Source organism: Dendrobates tinctorius, unplaced genomic scaffold, assembly GCF_039654945.1.
Source record: "Dendrobates tinctorius isolate UK_male_01 unplaced genomic scaffold, ASM3965494v1 ptg000154l, whole genome shotgun sequence".
NCBI lineage: Eukaryota > Metazoa > Chordata > Amphibia > Anura > Dendrobatidae > Dendrobates > Dendrobates tinctorius.
In genome coordinates, this window is record NW_027361821.1 from 18,800,754 (window position 1) to 18,827,444 (window position 26,691).

The following is a 26,691-nucleotide window of genomic DNA, read 5'->3' on the forward strand; positions in this document are numbered from 1 at the left end:
GGCCCTGTTGAGGGCAGAGCAGTGCGCTGGAGCAACGACAGGCAGAAGAGGACGTCACCGTTAGAAGATGGAAGGCGCCGGACCGCAACACCCAGCGGACCAAGACTGGACCGCCCTCCGGTGAGTATGAGGCCGGGGTCACACTGGCGAGGAATACAGCCGAGTGAGAAGCGCTAAAAGCACGCATTACACACGGACCAATGATTCTCTATGGGGTCCCTCGCACCAGCCGTATATTTCTCCTCAGTATCCTACGCTCCGTGCCACTCGCAGCATGCTGCGATTGTCAGCGTACTACGCCCGTAATACGCCACTGCAAGTGTATGGGTGCGGAAAAAATACGGATTACACACGGACCACACATGTGACTTGCGAGAAATACGCACCCGGTGTCTTTTAGCAAAGCCGGCAATTCAGTGCGCTATACAGTAAACTCACACTGACAGTTTTAATAAAGGAAAAAAAAGAATAATACACACATAGAATACATATATATATATATATATGTGCATTCTATGTGTCTATATCTATTCTTTGGTTTCTGTTAGAAACCCTGTCATAGGGCTCCATTATATGTCCATTTTGCAAGCCTGCGAGAAAATCTCGTCATACGGATGCTTACATGCGCAAAATACGCGACCACACCTTGATTACGGATGACATACGGAGCACTGTTTAGGGGCCATTCGTCCGTATTACGCATGTAAAATACTGACCGTATTTTGCGTCGGTTAGTGTGACCCCGGCCTAACTTTTTTCTCTTTCAGGTTACATCGGGGGCTTATCTACAGCATTACAGAATGCTGAGAAAACAAAAAACACAAATACCCTAAAATTAAAAAATAAATGCAAATAATGCATAAAAGTAATAATGATAATAAGGGTATTTAGTAAACATAATTTTGATCAAAATAATGTACAAGCCATCCCGCCACGTCACGGCAACCCTTGTAGGACAGTCCTAACTCTAGTATTTAAAACCTTTCCACTTGTCAAGTGACGTGAATGTGAACAAGGATCGAGGGACTGAACCACCAGTAAGAGCATAGGCCAGACAGAATGGTTTTCCCAGCTCAGAAAGAGGGCGGTCACACCCATATATGCACAGAATGCACGCTGAAATGAATAAAAAACGAATCTGAACTGAGAAAAGTAAGTTAATGTGTATGCACAATGTAAGTGCATATTAACACATGACCATTACACAGAGAAAGCAAAAAACAAATATCCTAAAATAAAAAATTAATATGCACTTACATTGTGCATACACAATAACTTACTTTCTCAGTTCAGACTCCAGTTTTTTAAGCATTACAGAATGCTGTAGATAAGCCCCTGATGTCGGTACCGTCAGCTCATAGTCAAAAAATGGGGTGACAGATTCCCTTTAATGGTTGGCGAGATGTTCTCTTCCAGAAATGCTGTACCCTATCTTCTCCACACATACCTTTCATCATTGTGGTCAAATAGCTCTATTTTAATCCAATCGGTCCACATACTTGTTTAGATGTTCTTTTGCATATGTTGAATTTTATGGTGAGGATACAGGAGAGGTTTTCTTCTGATGACTCTTATGACGGCCATATTTGTGCAGGTGTCTCTGTACAGTAGAGCAATGTACCACAACTCCAGAGTCTGCTACATTTTTCTGAAGGTCTTTTGCGGTCAAGCGGGGGTTCTGATTTCCCTCTCTAGCAATCCTAAGAGCAGCTCTCAGTGAAATTTTGCTTGGTCTTCCAGTCCTTATTTTTACCTCCACTGTTCCTGTTAACTTTTATTCCTTAATTACATTTCAAAATGAGGAAAGGGAAACTTGAAAACACTTTTTCTATCTTCCTATAGCCTGCTTTGGGGGCCTCCGCCATACTCATTTTCAGAGTGCTAGGCAGCTGCTTAGAAGAGCCCATGGCTGTTGTTTTTTGGCACACAGAGGAGGCTGGGATTTTATAAAGCTAGGATATTTACATCATCTGGCCTTTTTAAAATGAAAAAAAAATGACAATTTTTTTTTGTCTAAAGTACAAAATAAATGTGTCATCTCTAACTTTAGAGATCATTTCATCTTCAGTTTGCTTAATTGTTCGCAATAACAGTAGTTTTGACCACGGGTGCCAAAACTTTTACATGACACTGCATGTATATTTTTCAATGCATTATATGGTAAAATGAATGGTGCCCCACAAAAAACAAGCTCTGGTATTGATGAATCGGATCAGAGAAAATGTGAATATGTACGTCAATGTACATGTGTGTTTATGAGTGGGGCATGGCAGAGGGGCCAGGACACGTCCCTATTTGTGTCTGCCTCTGGCCTTAGCCTAAGTTCTCATTCATTTTTACTAGGATTTAGAAGCAGATTTCACTGCAAATGCACATTAAATGCTTCAAATACTCTGAATAAACTTTCCATTAGTTTTTCTAGGTTTAAAACAATAAACACATTGATACTCTCCTTAGCTCCAATCTTTGTTCACAACTACAGTGCATATCACCACTACAGCTAATCACTGAGTTCAGTGACTTGAGCCATATATATTGACAAAGTCAGTGAGCTTAAGGGGGTTTTACACTAAGCGATATCGCTAGCAATATCGCTAAAACGTCACTGGTTTTGTGACGTTATAGCGATATTGCTAGCGATATTGCTATGTGTGATACTTACCAGCGACCGGCTCCCCCGCTGCTCATCGCTGATCGCGCGAGAATGCCCGGCTCCATTTCTCGTCGGGCGCTTCCTGCTGAGACTTCCTGCTGTGACGACGAGCGACGCTGGACGCGGGCGGGAGGACGCAGGATCGCTGTGTGTGAATGGTAAGTATCGTGCGCTGCGTCGCTGCTGCATCGCTGTGAGGTCTTTCTGTATGAAAGCTCACTAGCGATCATTTAGCGATGCACCAGCGATCCTGACCGGGTGGGATCGCTGGTCGGATCGCTGGTGCATCGCTAAATGTAAAAGGGCCTTTAGAGACTGGCTCCAGCGCAGTTGATGTGATGTGACTGCTGCAGTCAATCAACAAAGACCTGGCCACCGGATGACACGTGGTGCTGGACCCATGAAGAATAATAAGGAACTTTTGTTATTTTATACATCGCTGAGTCTGTAGGTTAAAAATAGTTGAAATGGGACAATGCTATTAAATGAAAACGGCTTTAAATAGAATAGGGCCTAGAATAGACTCTTGAGGTCCCTACTGCTGACTTTATCCCATTTAGAGAATGTACCATTTACACCAACTCTTTGTTTCCTATCTTTTAGCCATTTTTTTTCCCCTCTGCATATAGTTATCTGGAGCTTCAGTATAAGGCTGTTATATGGTAGAGTACCAAATGTCTTTGCAAAGTCGAGATAAATCACATCAGCCGCATTACTTACATACAGATTGCCAGTTACCTTATAGGAACCCAACATGTTGGTTAGACACAACTTGTCTTTCATGAATTCATGCTGGTTGTCAGTTATTAGATTTTTTTCCTATATATACTCTCCTAAAAATACCTTAAAAATGTTGCATACTACTGATGTTACTGACAGTAGTTGCACTGTTTCACCTTCTTACCCTTGTTGAATAATGATGTCATATCAGCCTTCTTCCAATTCTGTTGTACTGACTGTTCCAACAGCGTCAAAGATGTAATACAGATGTTATCAATTTCTGAACTCAGTTCCCTCAGTACTCATGGATGAATATTTTTTAGGCCAAAGTGTTTCTCAATGTCTAGTTTGCTCAGATGCAGTCGTGCTTCATTTTGTGTTATATTTGGTGGTGAACCATGATTTCCGCCTTGCTAAAGATCTGTGGCACAGACAGTTCCTTGGTGAACATACATGAAAAGTACATGTTTCATATCTCGGCTTTCTCTTTGTCCTCTACAATTATATTCCTATTTTCATCTTTTAAAAGGGCAAATATTATCAGATATTTTCTTTTAGGCTTTTATACAATCCTCAACATTGAAATTGCAGCCCCATGGGGAAAAGTCGGGATCTATGGAAATCACAGGATTACTAGAATTGTTAATGATGAAAAAAATCGAAACATTTTCAGAGCATCTCAGTTTATTCAAGATTGAATCTCAGCGTCCAGAGCAGAAATCTCTGCATTTACACACCTTGGCTGCTATCATTGATTTATTAATGGTTGTCTCAGGAAAGTTCTGCCACACTGAATTAACTTGGGTGCACAAATCATCATGATCCGCTGCTGTCAGGCACTTTGCAATCATCAACCAGTGAGGTCCCAGCTTTGCTCATTGCGAGACAATTCAGAAAACACTGCAGGCCATGTTAGAATGTCTAAGCCACACGTAGATAAATTAAAAGTAGTTTGGAAAAAATACGAGAAATCATTATACTCAACCTGCCTGTTCTGTCTCCGACATAATTAATGACTCCTGAACTGTCTATTTTGATAACATACAATGATTGCTGTATGTATAGAATGTTCAGATTTCCATAGTTTAATGTTTAGTGTTTTTGGCTCCATCTAGTGGCCAAAGTCATAACTGCATGTTATTATGGATTGTATTTCCTGCATTCTTTCCCTCCAATTCCCAATGTATTCTGGGTAAGTTTGCAAAGTACCATGGTCTATTCCAGCCCCCTTTTTCTCTTCAGTCTGCCATTTTCTATCAAGTCTGCATACTGGAAGCACCTCATCCCTCTTCTCCCCCTGCGTTAGCATCGCCGGTAGGTGACATGTTCCCGCTATATGTTCCTATCTCCCACACTAGCCAGCTTAGTTAGTTTCCCTGCTCAGCTATCAGTGCAGACATGTATGTTGCATATGTATGCTTATGAACTTACCACTGATTGTGTTCATGTATTTTTTTTGTAGTTTCACCATCAATATACCTACGTTCAATAAACCACAGATTCAACTACATTCTCCCATATTGGACTCTGGTATAGCGGTTTAGCTGCTTTTGAAGCTATATGAATCCCGTTTATTTAGCTGAAGACAGGACACTGCCCTCTCTGGCCCCTCTGCTACTCACCGCCACCCATCCGGTGCTTGCCACATCTGATCCGCTGTAGCTCTATTTGGAATCTTAGGTCCACCTGCACTATACCGGACGTTCGTGTGTCATAACGCCCCCTGGAGGATTTTGTACAAGCGTGTGGAAGGTCAACGGCATTGTCATGTGCACTGTTACCTTCCGTGTGCATGCGCAGAACCTTCCCAGGCACCATGACACTCAGATGTCTGACAAAGTGCGAGAGGCACAAAGATTCCACCATGAGTGACGCGAGGTCAGAAGCAGATGTGTCAAGGACCAGACAATCGCTGTAAGTAATGGATGGGCCTGAGAGGTGAATATAACAATTTTTAAATTTTTTTTTATACTTTTAATGGCCCATTATGGTACACAAAAATGACAGCCAGCATCTGCCATTTTGCTAAATCCGCAAGGAAGTGAATTACAAAAAAAGTTAGTAAAATTTGAGTAGAATTCAAATTGACTTGAATTTATCGTAATTGTTCATCTCTAGTGGTTAGTTTCTCCAATATGTTTGGAACAACCTCCCTCACGAGTTTCTTCAAAGACTGTGTGCCAAAGAAAGCGTACATAGAAAAATATATATTTGATATACACTCACTGGCCACTTTATTAGGTACACCATGCTAGTAAGGGGTTGGACCCCCTTTTGCCTTCAGAACTGCCTCAATTCTTCATGGCAGAGATTCAACAAGGTGCTGGAAGCATTCCTCAGAGATTTTGGACCATATTGACATGATGGCATCACACAGTTGGCGCAGATTTGTCGGCTGCACATCCCTGATGCGAATCTCCCGTTCCACCACATCCCAAAGATGCTCTATTGGATTGAGATCTGGTGACTGAGGAGGCCATTTGAGTACAGTGAACTCATTGTCATGTTCAAGAAACCAATCTGAGATGATTCGAGCTTTATGACATGGCGCATTATCCTGCTGAAAGTAGCCATCAGATGTTGGGTACATTGTGGTCATAAAGGGATGGACATGGTCAGCAACAATACTCAGGTAGGCTGTGGCGTTGCAACGATGCTCAATTGGTACCAAGGAGCCCAAAGATTGCCCAGAAAAAATTCCCCACACCATGACACCACCACCACCAGCCTGAACCGTTGATACAAGGCAGGATGGATCCATGCTTTCATGTTGTTTACGCCAAATTCTGACCCTACCATCCGAATGTCGCAGCAGAAATCGAGACTCATCAGACCAGGCAACGTTTTTCCAATCTTCTACTGTCCAATTTCGATGAGCTTGTGCAAATTGTAGCCTCAGTTTCCTGTTCTTAGCTGAGAGGAGTGGTACCCAGTGTGGTCTTCTGCTGCTGTAGCCCATCTGCCTCAAAATTCGACGCACTGTGCGTTCAGAGATGCTCTTCTGCCTACCTTGGTTGTAACGGGTGGCAATTTGAGTCACTGTTGCCTTTCTATCAGCTCGAACCAGTCTGCCCATTCTCCTCTGACCTCTGGCATCAACATGGCATTTCCGGCCACAGAACTGCCGCTCACTGGATTTTTTTTTCTTTTTCGGACCATTCTCTGTAAACCCTAGAGATGGTTGTGAGTGAAAATCCCAGTAGATCAGCAGTTTCTGAAATTCTCAGACCAGCCCTTCTGGCACCAACAATCATGCCACGTTCAAAGGCACTCAAATCACCTTTCTTCCCCATACTGATGCTCGGTTTGAACTGCAGGAGATTGTCTTGACCATGTCTACATGCCTAAATGCACTGAGTTGCCGCCATGTGATTGGCTGATTAGAAATTAAGTCTTAACACACAGTTGGACAGGTGTACCTAATAAAGTGGCCAGTGAGTGTATATATTAATGGCATCAGAGCAAACACAAAATATTGATTTGATTTAGTTTTCTTCAGTCCCTTTGCATTTGTTAATTGATAAAAATAAACTATTAACACTTCTATTTTTTAAAGCATTTTACTTTGCAGCATTTTTGCATACCTGCCTAAAACTTTGCACAGAACTGTATGTCGGAGTTGGTGATAAATCTTCTATAAAATAATCATCGTCAAGAACATTCAGAACAATTGGTTAATAATGGATATTAGGACAGAGATTAGATGGAAATCTTTATTGGTCAGACTGTCACATCTTATGGTTTACATGTCTTAATTGTATTTGGTTTTATGTAGAATATCTGACAAAGTCTGAACTATCAGTCACTAGTACATGTATTCCAATATACAAGCGTACCAGGAAAAGTCATGTACAGACGATCACATCTATACTTATGGCACACTTCTGAATTCTTTATATCTTAAGATGATCTTCAAATAAATTCATTATAAGTGTAGTTATGTAAATCCTCCTAATTGCAGGATGACCTTTATACAGTGGACACTAGATTGTATACACCTTTACCAAAATAACTACACCCGGAAATGTGGTAATCACAGAAAGCGCAGTTACCACTGATACTAGACATCAAAAGAATATATCTACTGGTTATAGTTTCCAATTTATAAGGACACTTATTTCCAATGGCAGGTATACAATGAATTAATTTTCCCTGTTGCATCTAGCTTTAGAAAGGTGGACAAACAGTCAGAACATTCCACACTTTTTTTTTGTCCAATTTTTGTCCGAGTGTCGACTTAGCAGGCAGCAGGGCTTCCTTTGTTTAAATAAGGTCCTTCAAAACATTTGAGAAAATATTGCCCAATTACTTCACTTCCTGCAATTTCTGAGGCATTTAACGAGGATTTTAAAAACAAGTTATGAAACAACTGCAAATCTGAATTAAAGATAACAAGCAATACATTTTAAGCCAGAATAACAGCTAAGACAAAGGTCAGCAAGGACACCAATGTGATGTTTCATGAGGTTGAGATCACTGTTTTCCTGTTTTGCTCAGATTCGCCTCACTTGTTGGGTCTTGTTTTTCTTCTGAACGGTTTATAGAACATTCAGCCATTATTTCTGCTGCTGTTCAATATTGCTGTGTCCAGTTTTTCTTTTCTTTACCTAAGAAATAGAGAGAGATTATTAACTTGATAAGATCATCCACCAGAGGATGAATATTTTACCCTAATATCAAGGAGCAAAAGTGAAAATTGTCTCCTTTGCTGTGGTTTTGGAACTTGGAAGTCATTATTGATAGTCATCTCTTATCCCGTTACTATCTGCGTGCCCAGAATGTTTGGGTTATGGCTTCTGGATCCTGTAGTTTAGTGCACTATCACTGACATACAGCACTGGTGATGCAGATAATAGATATTTACTCCCTCCCTGAGAGTTAATTTGTAATTTCTGATACAAGCGAGGCTTAAATTGCTGAATTGAATCTATGTGATTGAACCTAAAATAATAGTTTCTCATACCAATTATATTCTGCGTAAAGCCTCATTCAGATGTGCTATTTTTGTGTACAAGAGCTATCCGTGGTTTTTACAGATAGCACTCATACCTCTGATAAGGTACTGTCACACTTAGCGATGTACCAGCAATCCTGACCAGCGATATGACGCGGTCAGGATCGCTGGTGCATCGCTAAGTGGTCGCTAGTGAGCTGCCACACAGGCAGATCTCACCAGCGACATCGTTGGGGACGGGGGTCGCTAGTTACCTGTCACACTAGGCGATCCTGCGTCCTCCCGCCCGGCTCCACGCTCGTCGCTCGTCTCTCCACAGGAAGCTGACAACGAGAAGCGGTCCTGAACGTTCTCGCGCGATCAGCGGGGGAGCAGGTCGTAGGTAAGAATCAGACACAGCGATGTCGCTAGCAATATTGCTATAACGTCACAAGTTACAGCAATATTGCTAGCGATATCGCTTAGTGTGACAGTACCTATAGTCTTTGGGGCCATTTACATGTCCACGGACAATCACAGAGACATGTCCGATATTGATCCAAAGGTCCGATCAAAATCTGCAATGCATTTTTACGTGGTCGTGGAAAAATTAAATCACACTCGGGTGACATCGTGCAGAATTTTTTTTTTCTCCACGTATGAGAAAAAGCTTATGACTCTCGGATCACACAGTGATCAAAGTCTGATCCGAAAAAATTGCTCTATTTTTCTCAAACTTGGAAAAATCGGACTTCTGATTAAGGCATAATTCATAGTATCCCATGTAGCAAGTCAAAGAAAGGAACTGGCAATTATGGATTAGTACACCACATATCCATGATGCAGTCATGTGTGTGAACCTTTAGTCTCATCTTTAACATCCCCAAACAAAATCATTAAATCCCAACTGAATAATTTGCTAATTATATACGGTACATCTTTTGTTCAAAAGTACTATTTGCCGTCCCATACAATGAGCATGCATTCATACTAGCGCTATACTCCAGTTTTCTTTTGATGTAATATATTAAGTGTCAACTTGCTGTTTTGTAAAAACTTGCTATAGTTAGTTACTCTTTAATTAAAAACTTGAGATAATAGAACCCGGGTAACTTAAATTGTATTTTTCTGGGTTATTTATTAATCTCCTCAGTCTGAAATATTTGCTTGGCTATCAGTCTGTGCCTAACGACAGCTTCCCTCTGCTATTTTAGTCATTTTTTAAGTATCATTCAGAAGAAAAAAATGTCCAAATTGTGTCATAAAGATATTTGAACAAAAAATGAGAGCTGTGATTGGGAAAACTGCTCAGGAAGCTACCAATGTTGGGGGTGGGGGCAGATGGATTTTGATTGACCAGGACTGATAAAGAAACCTGTCATTAGCTGAGAGGAAGAGGAATGGAGATGAGCAGCTAACTGCTCCTCTCCTGGAATGCACACTCTCAGCCAGGGTCTGGAGGCCAAGCTCTATGGAAACAAGTCGTACATTATGTAAGATAAAAGCATTCGCAGCAGGAGAATATCTGTGGGTACAAAAGGGAAGGTAATTGAAAACTGGCTTATTTTCATTCTGTTCAATCAACTAATTAAAGCAATTTAATAACATGAGAATACCCCTTTAATGATTTAATGAGGCCCATCTGGCCACATATACTAGACAATTTGTGAATATCAAACAATGTAGATATTAAAGCTAATTGTTTTTTTTGGGGGGGGAATAAAACAAAAAAATACAAAATGTTTGTCCACCACTTGGGATGGAGGCTGTATTCTGCCCTCACTATAATACCCAATGTTAGAGTCAGGGTTTGCATGTAATGTTAAAGGGAATCTGTCACCCCTTTTTTGCGATATCATATAATGATATCATTCAATTGTGTGTCACATAAGGATTCTCTTAGTACTTTTGCTTCCCCCTGACCCCGCACCTTTCATACATAAATACCTTTTTTATATCGGTTCAGATGTATGTAAACTGCCACAGTCTGGTCTGATGGGCGGGGCTTATTCACCTGCTCCCCCCTCCCTGTCTTGCTCTACGCAAAAAGAAATGCATAGAGCAAGACGGGGGGAGCAGGTGAATAAGCCCCGCCCATCGGACCGGACTGCAGCAGTTTACATACATCTGAACCGATATAATAAAGGTATTTATGCATGAAAGGTGTGGGGTCAGGGGGAAGCAAAAGTACTAAGAGAATCCTTATGTGACACACAATTGAATGATATCATTATATGATATCTCAAAAAAGGGGTGACAGATTCCTTTTAAGTACAACAGAGGTGACCTGAAAAGCGTGAGGGTGATCTCACTGCTGAGGGCACTTAATACTTCAGGGATTAAAGGCTTGGTGCCATGTATTAAGACCTATCAATAGGATCCATACAGTAGGTGATGCAACCCCTTTAGGAGGCACTGTTGTGGAGTTTGCTGTGAAGAACTACAGTAAGTTAGGTGGGCCACAATATAATGGCAAGCTTATAGGCAAACAATATAATGCAAACGACTTTCCACTAACCTCTGCACTAATCCGTACCTCCCACTCCCAACTCCAAGACTTCTCCCGCGCTGCTCCTATCCTCTGGAATGCTCTACCCCAAGAAATTAGGACTAACCACAATTTGCATAGTTTTAGGCGCTTCCTCAAAACACATTTGTTCAGAGCGGCTTATCACGTTCACTAATAAAAGTCATTCTATGTGTAAGTGTGTGTGTGTAGCTCATTCACTATCTCCATCCATCCTTCACTCCCTCAAGATGGCTGGACCTTCATTGTAAATACATCATTGTAAATACACCCCTGTACTTTGTATCTCCCTCACCTCGTGGTAGATTGTAAGCTCTCACGAGCAGGGTCGTCTTATTTCGTCTTATTTTGCTTTAATTATTGTATTGTTAACGTTGTTACTTATGACTTGTGTTTTGAAACTGTTAAAACTGTAAAGCGCTGCGGAATATGTTGGCGCTATATAAATAAAGATTATTATTATTATTATAATGGCAAGTTTATAGGCAAACAATATAATGGCAAGCTTATAGGCAAAAATAGGTGAATTGTATAAACCTAGATCCTTTAATCAAAATTGGGTACAACCTAGTCACACCAAATGTGATTGGTTTCTCAAAGGTTTCTGCTGATATAACCTTGTTTCCTAAGTGGCATGTTCCTCAGCAGGGTGGAATTAGGAACATAGAAAACTGTATATCGCCTTTCATTATTTATTTAATTATGGATATAAAAAACGGATGCTATACTGTTGTCATACAACTGTAAAAATGGGCATACAGATGGGATATGGATGAGAATGAATCTGTTTTTTTTCTGGATGAAAAACTGAATACGGTACTTTGCATACACTTGTCTGAGCCCAGCCTAAAAAGTGCTGATCAATCTAAGCATAACATCACATGATTTAGAACCATAATTCCCAAAAAAATTGGACGTTATGTAAAATGTAAAGAAAACCAGAATGTAATTATTTGGAAATCTCTTATAGCTTTAACATGCTTATTACAGAATACACATCAGAAGGGGCAAGTTGGACATTTGTCCATTTGTTCAAAACAAAAAATGAATTTAGAAATCGATGGAAGCAACACATCTCAAAACAGTTGGGACAGGGTTAACAAAAGGCTGGAATAATAAGGCTGTGTGCCCACGTTGCGTTTTTTAAGCGTTTCCGCCGCATTTTTGCCACTGCGGAAAAGCTTAAAAAATGCATTCCCATTCAATCCTATGGGATTCCGCAGTTGCTGTGCCAATGCTGCAGATTTTTCCACTGCGGAATCGCATATCGGTAAAATCTGCAGCATGTCCATTAATTCTGCGGAATTGCGGCGATTCCGCCGCCATAGGATTGCATTGAAATGCTCACTTTACGCATGTGGCTATGCCCTCACCATGCGTAAAGTGAGCGCTTCATGTGCGGATGGTACCCAGGGTCTTGGGGAGAGGAGACTTCTGCTTCAGAAACGTTACGTGGGAACATAGCCTAAACATTTGTGATTTATTTAATAAATTGATATGTTTAAAAATACTCCCATCCAGACACTGTCTATTTCAGGGAAAGGCCTTGTACATCTCAGCCTGACAATGCTAAATCACATAGTGCATCCATCACAACAGCATGGTTTCCCAGAAGATGATGATGATGACCAGGCTGTCTGTAGTCCAGATCCTTCACCAACAGAAAACAGTTATGGAACAAAAAATCTGACAAAGACCCAGAGCTGTGGAGCAGCGAGAATACTACATCGACAAGAATGGGACATTCGTCTCCAAAAACTGTAACCAATTGGTTTCCTCAGGTCCCAGATGTGTACAGACTATTGTGAAGAGAAGAGGGGATGCAGCACAATGGTAGATACGGCCCTGTCCCTACTTTTGTGAGATGTGTTGCCGCCATCAGTTATAAAATGAAATAATTTTTTCAAATGAAATGGAAAAATATGCAATCTTGACCTTCTGATATCAGTTCTATGGTCTGCCGTGAATTATATATGGTGGTGATTTCCAAATGTCTGCATTCTTGTTCTCTTTACATTTTACACAGCGTCACAACTTTTTTGGAATTGAGGTCGTAGATAATATGATAATTCAGGTGCGGTATCAAATATTCTCAGTTTCCTGTGTTATAATGCAATATAACATCTCCAAGCGGCAGGGGCAGATTAGTCCTTTATTATTTAAGGTTATTCCAGGGGAGGTTACATTTGTTGTTAGTCAGCAATGATAAAACTGTAAAACATATAGCTCAGAAGTCAGCGACAGTCACAAAAATAACTACGGTATTTCTCTAGCATTTTGCACCATAGCAACAAAGAGGAGAAATCAACTAAAGTTTTTTCTCCCAGCTAATTCTGAAAATTATAATAACAGCTGTGATATTTTAGAAAGAATTCACTATCGAGGTTTCGGCAAGTTTACATTCATTTATTTTCTTCATAACCGTACATGGTGTGCTCATTAATACTTTTTCAATACACTTTGTATTTATTAGTGTTGCTGCCCCAGGCATCAAGTGTGTATTTACCCCATGTTAGCAGTAGAGCTACTTTTATCCTTAAATACTCTGCTGAGGAACATTATGACTTTCTAAAAGTCACTGCAAAATCGTGAGAACATATGTAAATGTGCTCTTATTTGGCCTGGACTGACTTGTGGTATTTTAGTTTTTCTTACCTGAGCACACATCTTCATGAGAGAATAATTGTACTTCTGCTCAGTTACAACCTGTACCTTCCAGCCTTGTGCAACCACAGGTATGCACATCACTGTTCTGTAGAGTGAGGCCGGGGTCACACTAACCGGCGCAAAATACGGTCCGTAGTTTACAGACGTAATACGGATGAATGACCCCTAAATAGTGCTCCGTATGTCATCCGTAAGCAAGGTGCGGTTGCGTATTTTGCGCATGTCTGCATCCGTATGTAATCCGTATGGTATCCGTATGCAATCCGTATGGCGAGATTTTTTCGCTGCCTTGCAAAATGGACATATAATGGAGCCCTATGACAGGGTTTATAACAGAAACGAAATAATAGATATAGACACATAGAATGCATATATATATTGTAGGGATTTGACTCGCTTAGGTGCAGCGGGAGACAAATATGCGACAGGTTCTTCCCAAAGTTCATGAGGTTTATTTGCATCATAAACCCACAAGGCAGCACATTACCAAAATAGCCTCTAGCTTAGGCCAAAGAACACAAATGTCCATGGTTGGAGACTCAGACCGAGAGTCTCAGCACATGCTGGGAGGTGTAGTCCTCCCCATATACAACTCTCTGTAGTGTCCCACCTGAACACCTGGAAGTCTGTCCACACGCTGACAGACTCCCTCACACTTTCTCCTATGTGCAAAACACCTCAATTACATAGCCCTGTAACCACACCCACAGGTGCTCACCTGGCTATGACATCACTAAAGGTTGTATTGCACATAGACACACACAGGCTTCCCTGACACAGTGTAACAGAAATAGCAGTACCTCTGCTGATCAATACACCCTGGAGCCTGCATCCCAAGGCCACCCACCTTGAGACCCATAATGGTCATTTAGGACCATGCTCCTGTTACCACACTGAATGTGCCTGTACACCCGTCCTGGGACACCCACACAGCGCCCCCTAGCTGACATAGTGGTCACTACACCACATACCTCCCCCCTCTGTTCAAACTTGTGGGGTTGAACACATGACATCACCCAGGGATCTTGAGACCTGGCACCCATGTCACCTTGCCCTACAAGTCGAGAGGACCATCTGCGTCTGTTTCGGTAGTCATACTGCATCATATTTACGTTAGGCCTCCCCCGCCCCCAGCGGTCAGTATCTCGGCCTTGGGCTTTGGCCTTCCCGTCAACGTCCGTCAGTGTGACCAGACACTCTTTATTCTCCACCTGTCTGCAGTGAGCTCCGTCACCTGACCTTTCTCTCACTGGCTGGCTCTCCCAGTTCGCACGGTCATGAGTCCCACATCCAGCTGGGCCAACTGGCTGGTCTGAGTCTGACCCTCTGTCGCTATGTCCACCACCGAGTCTCGTGCCTATGTTACTAAGATTAGAACGGCCACATGCAGACTCTTGACGTTCTTGCCTTCGACTACCTGTTCTTTCATTCCTTGGAGGATCCCTTCGGGTCCTTACACCTTGGGTTGGAGGTGGACGCCACCTGACGTTCTCTATCTGCTCATTCATCTGCAGTCGATCCTGTCTTAGCTGCTCAATCTCCTTCAGGTACGCTACCCGATATTCCAGGAGCATGCAAAGTTTCCCAATGCTTTCCACCGAACCAACCACAATGACAGGAACCATGTCATCTTCAACAACGATTTGGATTTCACCAGCAGGTGGGATCCTCACTCTCTTCACACTGGATCGATTCACCATCTCCTGCATCACCTTTCCAAGTCTGCCAACGACTTTCCCCACCAGATTTCTGGGTACCGGAATTATGTCTTCCACAAAGTCCAGCCGACTTTGAGCCTCCCTTGCAAGCTCCAGACATCTAGTGGCTTTCCTTTTACGCTCCACGAGCATCTGTTTCGTGCGGAGACATTGTAGATGCATCTCCTTCAGGACAGCCACCCTTCTATCTGTGTCTTCCGTTTCTGCCAGTATCACCAACTCGTCTGTTTCTGGTGCCCAGCTCACACTATAGGCCTTTACTGCCTTCTTAAAGGTCTCATGCACACCTTCGCTGGCACACGCTTCTCGCACGTCTTCAGGTACCTCCATCACGCACTTGAAGGTCATGGACTTGCTCTCCTCCTGGACAGATGGCTCTGGGTTCCCCACGGACGCTTCCCTCAAGGTATCTGCCAAGACCAGGTGACTGTCTTGTGCAGCTCTTGGCTCACCATCTTCCTGAGATTTACAGTCCTCAGGACCCTTTTCCAAGATGGGCTTTGGCAGTTCTGCCTTGCTATCAGTCGGGCACAGCCGCTGTACGTCTTCGGCCATCCACTTCTTCTCCCGCAGAAGACCTTTTACTACGCCACTGAGTTCTTGCAGAACTTTATCTCGCTCCTCTGCCAGGTAGCGACGCTGATCCTCTCTCCTGAGAATCTCCTGTTGATGCTTCTCTTGGGCCTCTCTGAGCACCTCCATATCTTCCAACAGGGTCTTGTTCATGGTTTTACACGCTGACAGGTGACCTCTGAGCTCAGAGACTTCCTTCTCCAGCTCATCCACTCTGTGCTCAGCTGCTTGCCTTAGAACTCTTTCCCGTTCGACATGTTCTGTTACAGTCTCCTTTATCAGCTGTATTTCACGATCTTGTTCTCTTTTGGCCAGCACGTGTCTCACCACTACCTCTTTAATTATATCAAAGGGTACCACTGGGTCAGTCACACCAGTCGAGTGAACCCTCCAGTTACCGTCCAGCACCAATGTGTCTAGTCCAGTCGTCTCATCTCCCAGCCCACCATCTGTCTTATCACGAGACATCAGGTCCATAAGTTGGGCAGATGCCCTTCTTCCGGTCAGTTCTACCTCTGACCTGTCCACGCCAGGAGCCGTCACTGTCTCAGTGTCCGCTGGCCCCACAGTCGAAGCATCTCCATCGTCCGACCAAACGTCATCAAACAAAACAAAGTCCCGGCCCCTCTCCCAGGCATAGACTAAGTCCCTTGGTATCCCTCCACCTTGGCACTCACCACCCTTGGTCCCCTCAAACACTACTCTGTCTACTGCGTAGTTCACCGTGACCCCGTGTTTACAGCGAACCCTGACGTTTTTCTCGGTCAGAGAGAAAGCGAGAGGAGTTCCTGTCAGAGTCACCTGACTCTCTGAGTCCAGCCGACCAAAGGCTTCTTCCCGGTGCAGCATTACTGTACACATCTGTGGCCCGTCATTACTCCCTGGAAAGGATATTCCACATTTTGAAAAAGACCTGCACATACACTGCGGTACTCCAGACGTACCTACTGAGTCACCCAGTGCTGTCACTTCTTCAAACTTGGCCCCTTTCTGGACCACCACCCCGCTTTGGGTTGCCGCCACCTCCTGGGACTCCACCCCTTTTTGGGTTACCACCCCAATTTGGGCCACCCCCCCTTTTGGGACCCCACCCCTTTTCGGGCTACCACCCCGATTTGGGCCACCGCCCCCTTTTGGGACTCCACCCCTTTTCGGGATCTCCCCATGTCTGTCCTGCAGAACCTCTTAGGCCACAGTTCACACAGTACAGTTTATGCCTTTTTCTGGTACTGGCTCTTTAAGCACGACACCGCACCAATTCCTTCTGGCACTGCCCCAGCTCCTGCCGTCGCTCACAAGCAGCTGCTGGTGTCTCTGCAGCACCTGCTGCGTCGTCTTCGTGGACCCGCCAATCCACAGGAAGCCACTTGTCACCCTCAAAGATAAATAAAACACAAAAGCGCTCCCATAGGGCCTTACCAATGCAGGAATAATGGGTATCACGACATAATACAGGGTACTCACCCTTTATAGTTGTGTAAAGCCACAACTACTGTATCCGCTTAGACATATGTAATAAAGCTGCAGCAGGATGGTGAAGACAGCCAGCGTCTGCTACCAATGCTCAAAGAGGAAAAACACCAGGTCCCTGTGCTGCGAGACCTTCGTGACGCCCTCACCACAGCAAGCACCTTCAGGTTTTTGCAGAGAAAACGAGGAAAAGGAAAAAAAAAACACATGCACAGTCTCTCACGTGTCCTGTTCGTGTGCCACTCAGGATGTACCGTCTCCACCTGAGAACGTCCAACACACAGGGCACACCGGGTGCTATTCAGGGAGCCGACCCTCCTCCCAGGGTCTCCCAACACACCGGCCTCACCAGGTCCAGGGGCTCAGCGGGTGCTCTTCAGGACATCCATCTCCGCCTGAGACTGCCCAACACACGCCTCACCAGGTCCAACGTCATATCACGTGTTCCAGGGATCCGATTCCTCTCTCAGAACCTCCCAACACTGACCCTCCAGGACCTTGCTCACTGACCCCTCCAGGAACACAGTCTCTCACTGACCCTGGTCACTGCAACACGGACTCCTGTCTGTTATCTGTCGGCCACACAGGTTCCTGGACGCCTCTTCTCCCCAGAGGTATCCCACAAATATTAATAGTCATTTTCTCTGACCTCGGTCAGTATTACTCACGGTTGTCAGACTGTCTGCTCTCCTGGCTCAGAATCGCTAGCACTGCCACACGTGCTTCTGGGAATCGCTGCCCGCATTCTCCACCAATTGTAGGGATTCGACTCGCTTAGGTGCAGCGGGAGACAAATATGCGACAGGTTCTTCCCAAAGTTCATGAGGTTTATTTGCATCATAAACCCACAAGGCAGCACATTACCAAAATAGCCTCTAGCTTAGGCCAAAGAACACAAATGTCCATGGTTGGAGACTCAGACCAAGAGTCTCAGCACATGCTGGGAGGTGTAGTCCTCCCCATATACAGCTCTCTGTAGTGTCCCACCTGAACACATGGAAGTCTGTCCACACGCTGACAGACTCCCTCACACTTTCTCCTATGTGCCAAACACCTCAATTACATAGCCCTGTAACCACACCCACAGGTGCTCACCTGGCTATGACATCACTAAAGGTTGTATTGCACATAGACACACACAGGCTTCCCTGACACAGTGTAACAGAAATATCAGCAGTACCTCTGCTGATCAATACACCCTGGAGCCTGCATCCCAAGGCCACCCACCTTGAGACCCATAATGGTCATTTAGGACCCTGCTCCTGTTACCACACTGAATGTGCCTGTACACCCGTCCTGGGACACCCACACAGCGCCCCCTAGCTGACATAGTGGTCACTACACCACAATATATATATATATATACCCACAAGTCATTGAGACACAAATATAAATATATATATTTATATTTCACAGAGTTCTTCATAGCAGAATAGCCGCTAATTCAATTGCCGGCTTCTATCAAATCCTTCCCCAACCCGACATGAAATGACACATGGTTTACATTCAGTAAACCATTTCATTTCATGTTTTTTTATATGTCCTTGACTAATAATTAGATGCGGGTTTGTGTGCAAAATTTGGGAGTTGTAGTTGTTATTTAAAGGGGTTAATTCATTGTTAAAAAATGCATGGGCTTTCCATTGCCCTGTAGCGGTGGCAAATGGGTTAATCTAACAAAGGGTTAATGTCACCTTACAATCCAATGGTGACATTAACCCTTTGTTAGATTAACCCACTCGCCACCAATATAGGGCAAAGGGAAGCCCACGCATTTTTTAACAACGAATTAACCCCTTAAAATAACAACTACAACTCCCAAATTTTGCACACAAACCCGCATCTAATTATTAGTCAAGGACATATAAAAAACATGAAATGAAATGGTTTACTGAATGTAAACCATGTGTCATTTCATGTCGGGTTGGGGAAGGATTTGATAGAAGCCGGCAATTGAATTAGCGGCTATTCTGCTATGAAGATCTCTGTGAAATATAAATATATATATGTTTGTCACAATGACATGTATGTATATATATATATATGTATTCTATTGTGTATATATCTATTCTTCCTTTCTTTATTAAACCTGTCAGTGTGAGTTTACTGTATAGCGCACTGAATTGCCGGCTTTTCTAAATGACACCGGGTGCATATTTCTCGCAAGTCACATGTGTGGTCCGTGTGTAATGCGTATTTTTTGCGCACCCATAGACTTGCATTGGCGTATTACGGGCGTAGTACGCTGACAATCGCAGCATGCTGCGATTGGCACGGACCGTAGAATACGCCCGAGAAATATACGGCTGTTGGGAGCAAACCCATAGAGAATCATTTGTCCGTGTGTAATGCGTGCTTTTAGCGCCTCTCACTCGTCCGCATTCCTCGCTAGTGTGACCCCGGCCTAATATGTGGACAAATGCTAGAAATTGTGTGCCTTCATTACATTTTTAGGTTTTTAGTTTTTTTTTTTTCCACCTAGCAGGCCAAGATGACTGATATCCATACTGATAAAGCTTATCAGAAGCAGCCGACTATCTTCTAGAAAAAGAAGCGTGTGCTTCTTAGGGAGACCGGCAAAGAGAAGCTACCCTTCTATTACAAGAATGTTGGTCTGGGATTCAAGACGCCCAAAGAGGCAAGTAAGGCCTGTTTCACACTTCAGTTTTTTGCGTCAGTTAAAATCCGCCAAAAAGGCGGAAAAGCGGATCCGTTCCTAACTGATGAGAACGGATGACACCGGATCCGTTTTTTTGACGGCTCCGCCGAATGAAGAATTTTAGAGGAACCGCTGCCCGGAAAGGAGGGAGAGAGAGAGAGATTTTTTCTTCTGCCAGAAATGATTTCAGGGTTAAATTTCCTCCGGACTTCATTCCTCCGGGCATGCGCTGTATAAAAATGCGGATCCTTCACTGCAAAAAACGTTACATGGTCCATCCAGGCATCTCGGCGGACGCAAAAAAATTGACGGATCCTCAAAAAAACGGATCCAACGGATGGCCATCCGTCAAGATCCGCCGGTAATGCAAGTCAATGGGGAAAAAAACGGATCCGTCAAAAAAAATGGCGGATCCGTTTTTTTGCAAAAACGGCAGATTTTGAGTGATGGTCAAAAACGGAAGTGTGAAACAGGCCTAAGGGCACATACATTGACAAGAAATGTCCCTTCACTGGTAACGTCTACATTCGTGGTCGCGTTCCGACCGGAATGGGCACCAAGATGAAGATGCAGTGCACAATTGTCATCCACCAGGACTACTTGCACTAGAACAGCAAGTACAACCGGTTTGAGAAACACCACAAGAACATGTCTGTGCATCTATCCCCCTATTTCCAGGATGTCCAGATTGGAGATATTGTCACCGTTATAGAGTGCCGTCCTCTCAACAAAACTGTTAGTTTCAACATTCTAAACGTAACAAAAACATCTGAAACCAAAAATAAAATAAAAAAAAAATAAAAAAATTGAAGAAAAAATGAAGAGACCTGAGTAGTCTGGAAAGCTTGCAATTTATTACCATCTTTTCAGTTAGCCATTAAAAGGTATCAACAACTGAGGACTCTAAACTTTTAATATACTTCTATCTACTGACTAACATGATACAAAGATATATATTTTTCCTTCATGAGGTTTAGACACTATTCAGATGTCCATTCACCACATGCGATATTTATACGTGTTTTTCACCCATTCTTTTCAAACATTTTTTGTATACAAGAAAAATCACTGATATCTGAATGAAGCTTTATTCTGATACAGATTACAACTGTGACTCCAACTTCATATACAAGGTACACAAATACGGTCCCATTCACACCTCCTGTTTTTATTGTACAGTTGAATAATTAATTGTTTTCTTTGGGGGTCAAATAGTATTAAGCTGCATTTTTAATGAAAGATTATTATTTTTTTTAAATACTCATTTCAAGAAACCACTGGAGCCATAGGCGGAGGAGGACATGACTTGGGGATGGGTGGACCTTTACTCCTGCAGCTTTGTTGATATAGTGGTGTGCAAGAGTGATGTTGCTTTCAGAGTAAGAAGCACAGTATGTCTGTGCCTGGTGGGTTACTGTGAGGAGGGTGGGGCTTATATAGAACAGGAAATCCGTGTCTCTCCCTCTTTCTTGCACAGGATGAACAGGAGGAAGCATTTCCCGCCCTCCCGCCCCTGTTTATAATCATCTTAAAACATTTTAATTATTGCTTGTATGATGAATAGAGTTGAGCGATACCGTCCGATACTTCAAAGTATCGTATCGGATGGTATCGGCCGATCTTTAAAAAAAGTATCGGTATCGCTGATTCCGATACCGGAAGTCCCATTCAAGTCTATGGGACTTCCGGTATCGGAATAAGAAAAACCCTTTCCTGCCCTTGTACAGCCTCTCTGGGGTCTGTACGGGCCTTTCGGGGGGCTGTGCCGGCCTGCCAGGGGGTCTGTGCAGGCTCCGGTGGTCTGTGCCGGCCTGCCGGTGGTCTGTGCAGGCTCCGGGGGGCTGTGCCGGCCTGCCGGGGGGCTGTGCCGGCCTGCCGGGGGGCTGTGCAGGCCTGCCGGGGGGCTGTGCAGGCTCCGGGGGGCTGTGCCGGCCTGCCGGGGGGCTGTGCCGGCCTGCCGGTGGTCTGTGCAGGCTCCGGGGGTCTGTGCAGGCATCGTCCGATGGGACTACAAGTCCCATCGGGCGATGCCTGCTACCATGACAGTGATTGACACATTAGCCAATGATGGGACAGTAGTAGTCCCATCATCCGGCTAATGTGTTAAATGTAAAAAAAAAAAAAAAAAATTACATGCTACATACATACAACATGCATACTACATACATGCTACATTCATACTACATACTACATACATGCTACATTCATACTACATGCAACATACATACTACATATATACTACATGCATGCTACATACATACTGCATGCTACATACATACCACATATATACTACATACATACTACATGCATGCTACATGCATGCTACATGCTACATACATAACACATATATACTACATGCATGCTACATACATACTACATGCTACATACTACATATATACTACATGCATGCTACATACTACATGCTACATACATACTACATATATACTACATGCATGCTACATACATACTGCATGCTACATGCATGCTACATACATACTACATACATACTACATGCTACATACATACTACATATATACTACATACATACTACATACATACTACATGCATGCTACATGCATGCTACATACATACCACATACATAACACATATATACTACATGCATGCTACATACATACTACATGCATGCTACATACATACTACATGCTACATACATACTACATACATACTACATGCTACATACATACTACATATATACTACATACATACAATACATTCATACAATACATACATAGACATACAGTACATATAACATAGAGTAACATACTTACCAATACTTGTCACATTGTTCCCCGAAGCCATTGTCTTTCCGGAATAAATATTAACATAACAAACCACAAAAATACTCACCCACGATCCGAAGCAGTCCACGAGTGTGTCCCACGACGATCTTGGGTAGAGAACGGCAGCATCAGATGATGCTGCCGTTCTCTACGGGCTGCAGGAATCCAATGACGGAAGGTAGGTATCCTTCCGCACTGTATTCCTCCGCCACTTAAAAAAAAAAAAAGTCCCTAGTCTCACTTTATGCCATTGCTGTGTGGGAATTTCCCACACAGCAATGGCATAAAGTGAGACTAGGGACTTTTTTTTTTTTTTTAAGTGGCGGAGGAATACAGTGCGGAAGGATACCTACCTTCCGTCATTGGATTCCTGCAGCCCGTAGAGAACGGCAGCATCATCTGATGCTGCCGTTCTCTACCCAAGATCGTCGTGGGACACACTCGTGGACTGCTTCGGATCGTGGGTGAGTATTTTTGTGGTTTGTTATGTTAATATTTATTCCGGAAAGACAATGGCTTCGGGGAACAATGTGACAAGTATTGGTAAGTATGTTACTCTATGTTATATGTACTGTATGTCTATGTATGTATTGTATGAATGTATTGTATGTATGTAGTATATATGTGGTATGTATGTAGCATGTAGTATGTATGTAGCATGCAGTATGTATGTAGCATGTATGTAGTATGTATGTAGTATATATGTAGTATGTATGTAGCATGTAGTATGTATGTAGCATGCATGTAGTATATATGTAGTATGTATGTAGCATGTATGTAGTATGTATGTAGTATGTATGTAGCATGCAGTATGTATGTAGCATGTATGTAGTATGTATGTAGTATATATGTAGTATGTATGTAGCATGCATGTAGTATGTATGTAGCATGTAGTATGTATGTAGCATGTATGTAGTATGTATGTAGTATATATGTAGTATGTATGTAGCATGTAATATGTATGTAGCATGCATGTAGTATGTATGTAGTATTTTTTTTTTTTTTTTTTTTTTTAACATTTAACACATTAGCCGGATGATGGGACTACTACTGTCCCATCATTGGCTAATGTGTCAGTCACTGTCATGGTAGCAGGCATCGCCCGATGGGACTTGTAGTCCCATCGGACGATGCTTGCACAGACCCCCGGACATCAGCACAGCCCCCCGGCAGGCCGGCACAGCCCCCCGGCAGGCCGGTACAGACCCCCACAGGGTGCACAGACCACCGGCAGGCCGGCAGAGACCCCGGGCAGTCCACACAGCCCCCCGGCAGGCCGGCACAGCCCCCCGGCAGGCCGGCAGAGACCCCCGGAAGGCCCGAAATGACGGCGCATCATGATGCGCACACACCGCGCATCATGATGACGTCAGGCCGTCAATCAACTGAACTTCCGATTCCGATGCCGAATTCCGATATTGAAAAAATATCGGAAGTCGGTATCGGAATTCCGATACAGCAAGTATCGGCCGATACCCGATACTTGCGGTATCGGAATGCTCAACACTAATGATGAATGCTTTATTGTATTTTTGAACTTACCATTGTATATTTTGTTCCAGGTTCAATTTTATCATGGCTATAAAGAGTTAACAGCATTAACCTTCTAAGCCCAAGGGAAGGGCCATCCTTCAGCCATGGTTCCCTAGAGGTTTCCTCCACAGGGGGTTTTTCCTCTCCTGAGTGCTGTAGGATGACTCTTTGTGAGTCAGAGGTTTGCCAAGTTAGTCCCCTTAATGCTTTTGCAGGGACTTCTAGATTATAAGTTTACTAAAGTGATTTATTAAAAAAAAAAAAGGTGTCAAATGTGAATTTACAACCCGTCACAGCTTTGCGGTTTAGGAGTCAGGTGGAAGTTGCAGGCAAGTTAAGGTGGACTCATTTTAACTAATAGAGGATGTAAAACCTCATGCTGCTGAACAGGCTTGGCTTTGGTGGCCAGCCTCAAGGACGTTGTAATGGTAACATCAATCAGGGGTGGGCACAGTGGTTAAGCACATGAGTGAGGATAATAGGGTCATTGGTGCCCTGAAAGTTTACTGACTCTGCTTGAATGGCAAGCCAGTGCGTGCCACCCCTTTATGGCTGTCTGTCCTGGTTCTGTATGTCACATAGCTGGGGATATCACAGTACTTGTGAATCCCAGTGTACTAGCACTTCACCTGACTCCTACTGTGATTGCTTTAATCCTTTGATTTAAATAAAGCTGTGGCCATTTTGACAACCAAAATAATGTGTTGTGTATTTATTCTAGTGCCTAGGTTTACTGTAGTTATGGTGGTTTTAAGATGGAGTGGGGGTCCGTCCCATATCCATAAGTCATGATTTTCTCGCAGTGTAAACAGGCTGTCAATGTAACGCTGGTGAGTGTGGACCCACCCACTGCTACATGGGCCAGGCATACCTTGGAGGAGAGTAACTAAGAGTCTACCGGGTCTTCACTGGATGTGAGGATAGGCTGGACTGCCGGTAGACACCAGGTACCACTCCAAGGCAGTCCCTGGGTCTGCAGCAGCTGAAAAGAGGGACAGAGACACAGGTATGAGGTACAAGAGGACTGTCATGACACAACTGTCGGGTGACCCGGTAGCCAGGGGCTCCTTTCCTGGCTCTAACACTAGGGGGAGCCCTAGCTTGCCCTGCTCCCCGGGATACTTCAGATGGCTAAGACGCCAGGACCTCAACCCTTGCCTTATCTCTTATAGCCCTCCGCCTATTCTCTTCCCCCACCCAGGGAAGAGGGGGCGCTACTGTGCACCGAAGTACACCAACCCGACAAACAGGGCAACACAGACAAGAGTTAACGGAAAACTCCAGACACACAAAATATTCACTCACATATAACAGAGGAATCCACCGGGTTGTAGAGAAAGGGGAAAGGAAACAAAATAGAGAAGGATAAGGAATTACCACGTGTACAAACCAAGCAACAGTCACTAATAATCCTTCCTATTCTCATACCAACTCCTTTCCCTCCATTAGCCTTGCAGCAATAAAGCTACTCTGACGAGAATTAGTAGCAGAGTCCAAATTTAATAGGGAATAGGAGTGGCTACCGAGCACAGTTGAGGACAGGGATTTCCAGCATGGCTGATTAACCCCTGTTCTTCCCGAAGAAATAAACACATTTATTATGATGAAGAAGTGCTTCTTCTCATCGCCGGAGTAGGAGCAATCAGACGCTGCAGTCTTCTGGCTCCACTCTGTTGCGGTAACCCTGTGACAAGGACAGAGGCAAAGACTTGGTCAGACAATTCGAGGTCAATGCAAGCAGCACAGGTTCGGTATACATAGCCAAGGTCAGGAGCGGAGAGGTCAGGATAAATGGTAAATGAGCTGGGTCATTAGCAAGAGAGACAGTGTGAGGGAGGGCCAGGGCTGTAGTCGTGGCTGAGAGTATATGCTTCACCATGTCCTTGTCTCCGCCACATGAATACAATGTCCCCTCTGCAGCATATCTTCTGCTTCACCTGCACCATCAGGGTCCCATCGGGATGGCTGAAGTCTTACTGCTTGCATTGTTGCATATAAAGAGACAGAGTCCATTTCAAATTTAGAACATGAAACTTTACTTTCTTCTTTGCACAACACATCCTTATCAGACACAGCATTTGCATAGGGTTCCAAATAGCTTCTATTATCCACTTCCCTGCACTCCTTCCTTGGTCCTCCAGTACGTGCCCAGGTCATACCACCTCTTGCGGTAACACAGCATCCTTCCTATTCAGACTCTCTGCACTTGGGGGTTCCCTCAGCCGTTTCACCCCATATCTGATGGCATCAGCCCATGTAATGATCTGCCACATCATGAGTGACCTGAGTCCCTGTATTGTTCTGGACCTCTTCACTCCTGCTCCCCACTGCTGTCGGGGGCACTTCTGTCCACTGGACCGTGGATGGCTGGGTCCTTTGCTTTAACGTTACGGAGCTACTGGGTAGCTCAGGCTATAAGCCCACCCGAGCTGTATGG

At 43.8% G+C, this 26,691-nt stretch overlaps 1 pseudogene; it reads left to right on the forward strand.

Moving 5' to 3' along the window:
- Positions 1 to 19,752: 19,752 nt before the first annotated feature.
- On the forward strand, positions 19,753 to 20,721 carry LOC141050872 (small ribosomal subunit protein uS17-like; annotated as a pseudogene).
- The last annotated feature ends 5,970 nt before the right edge of the window (positions 20,722 to 26,691 follow it).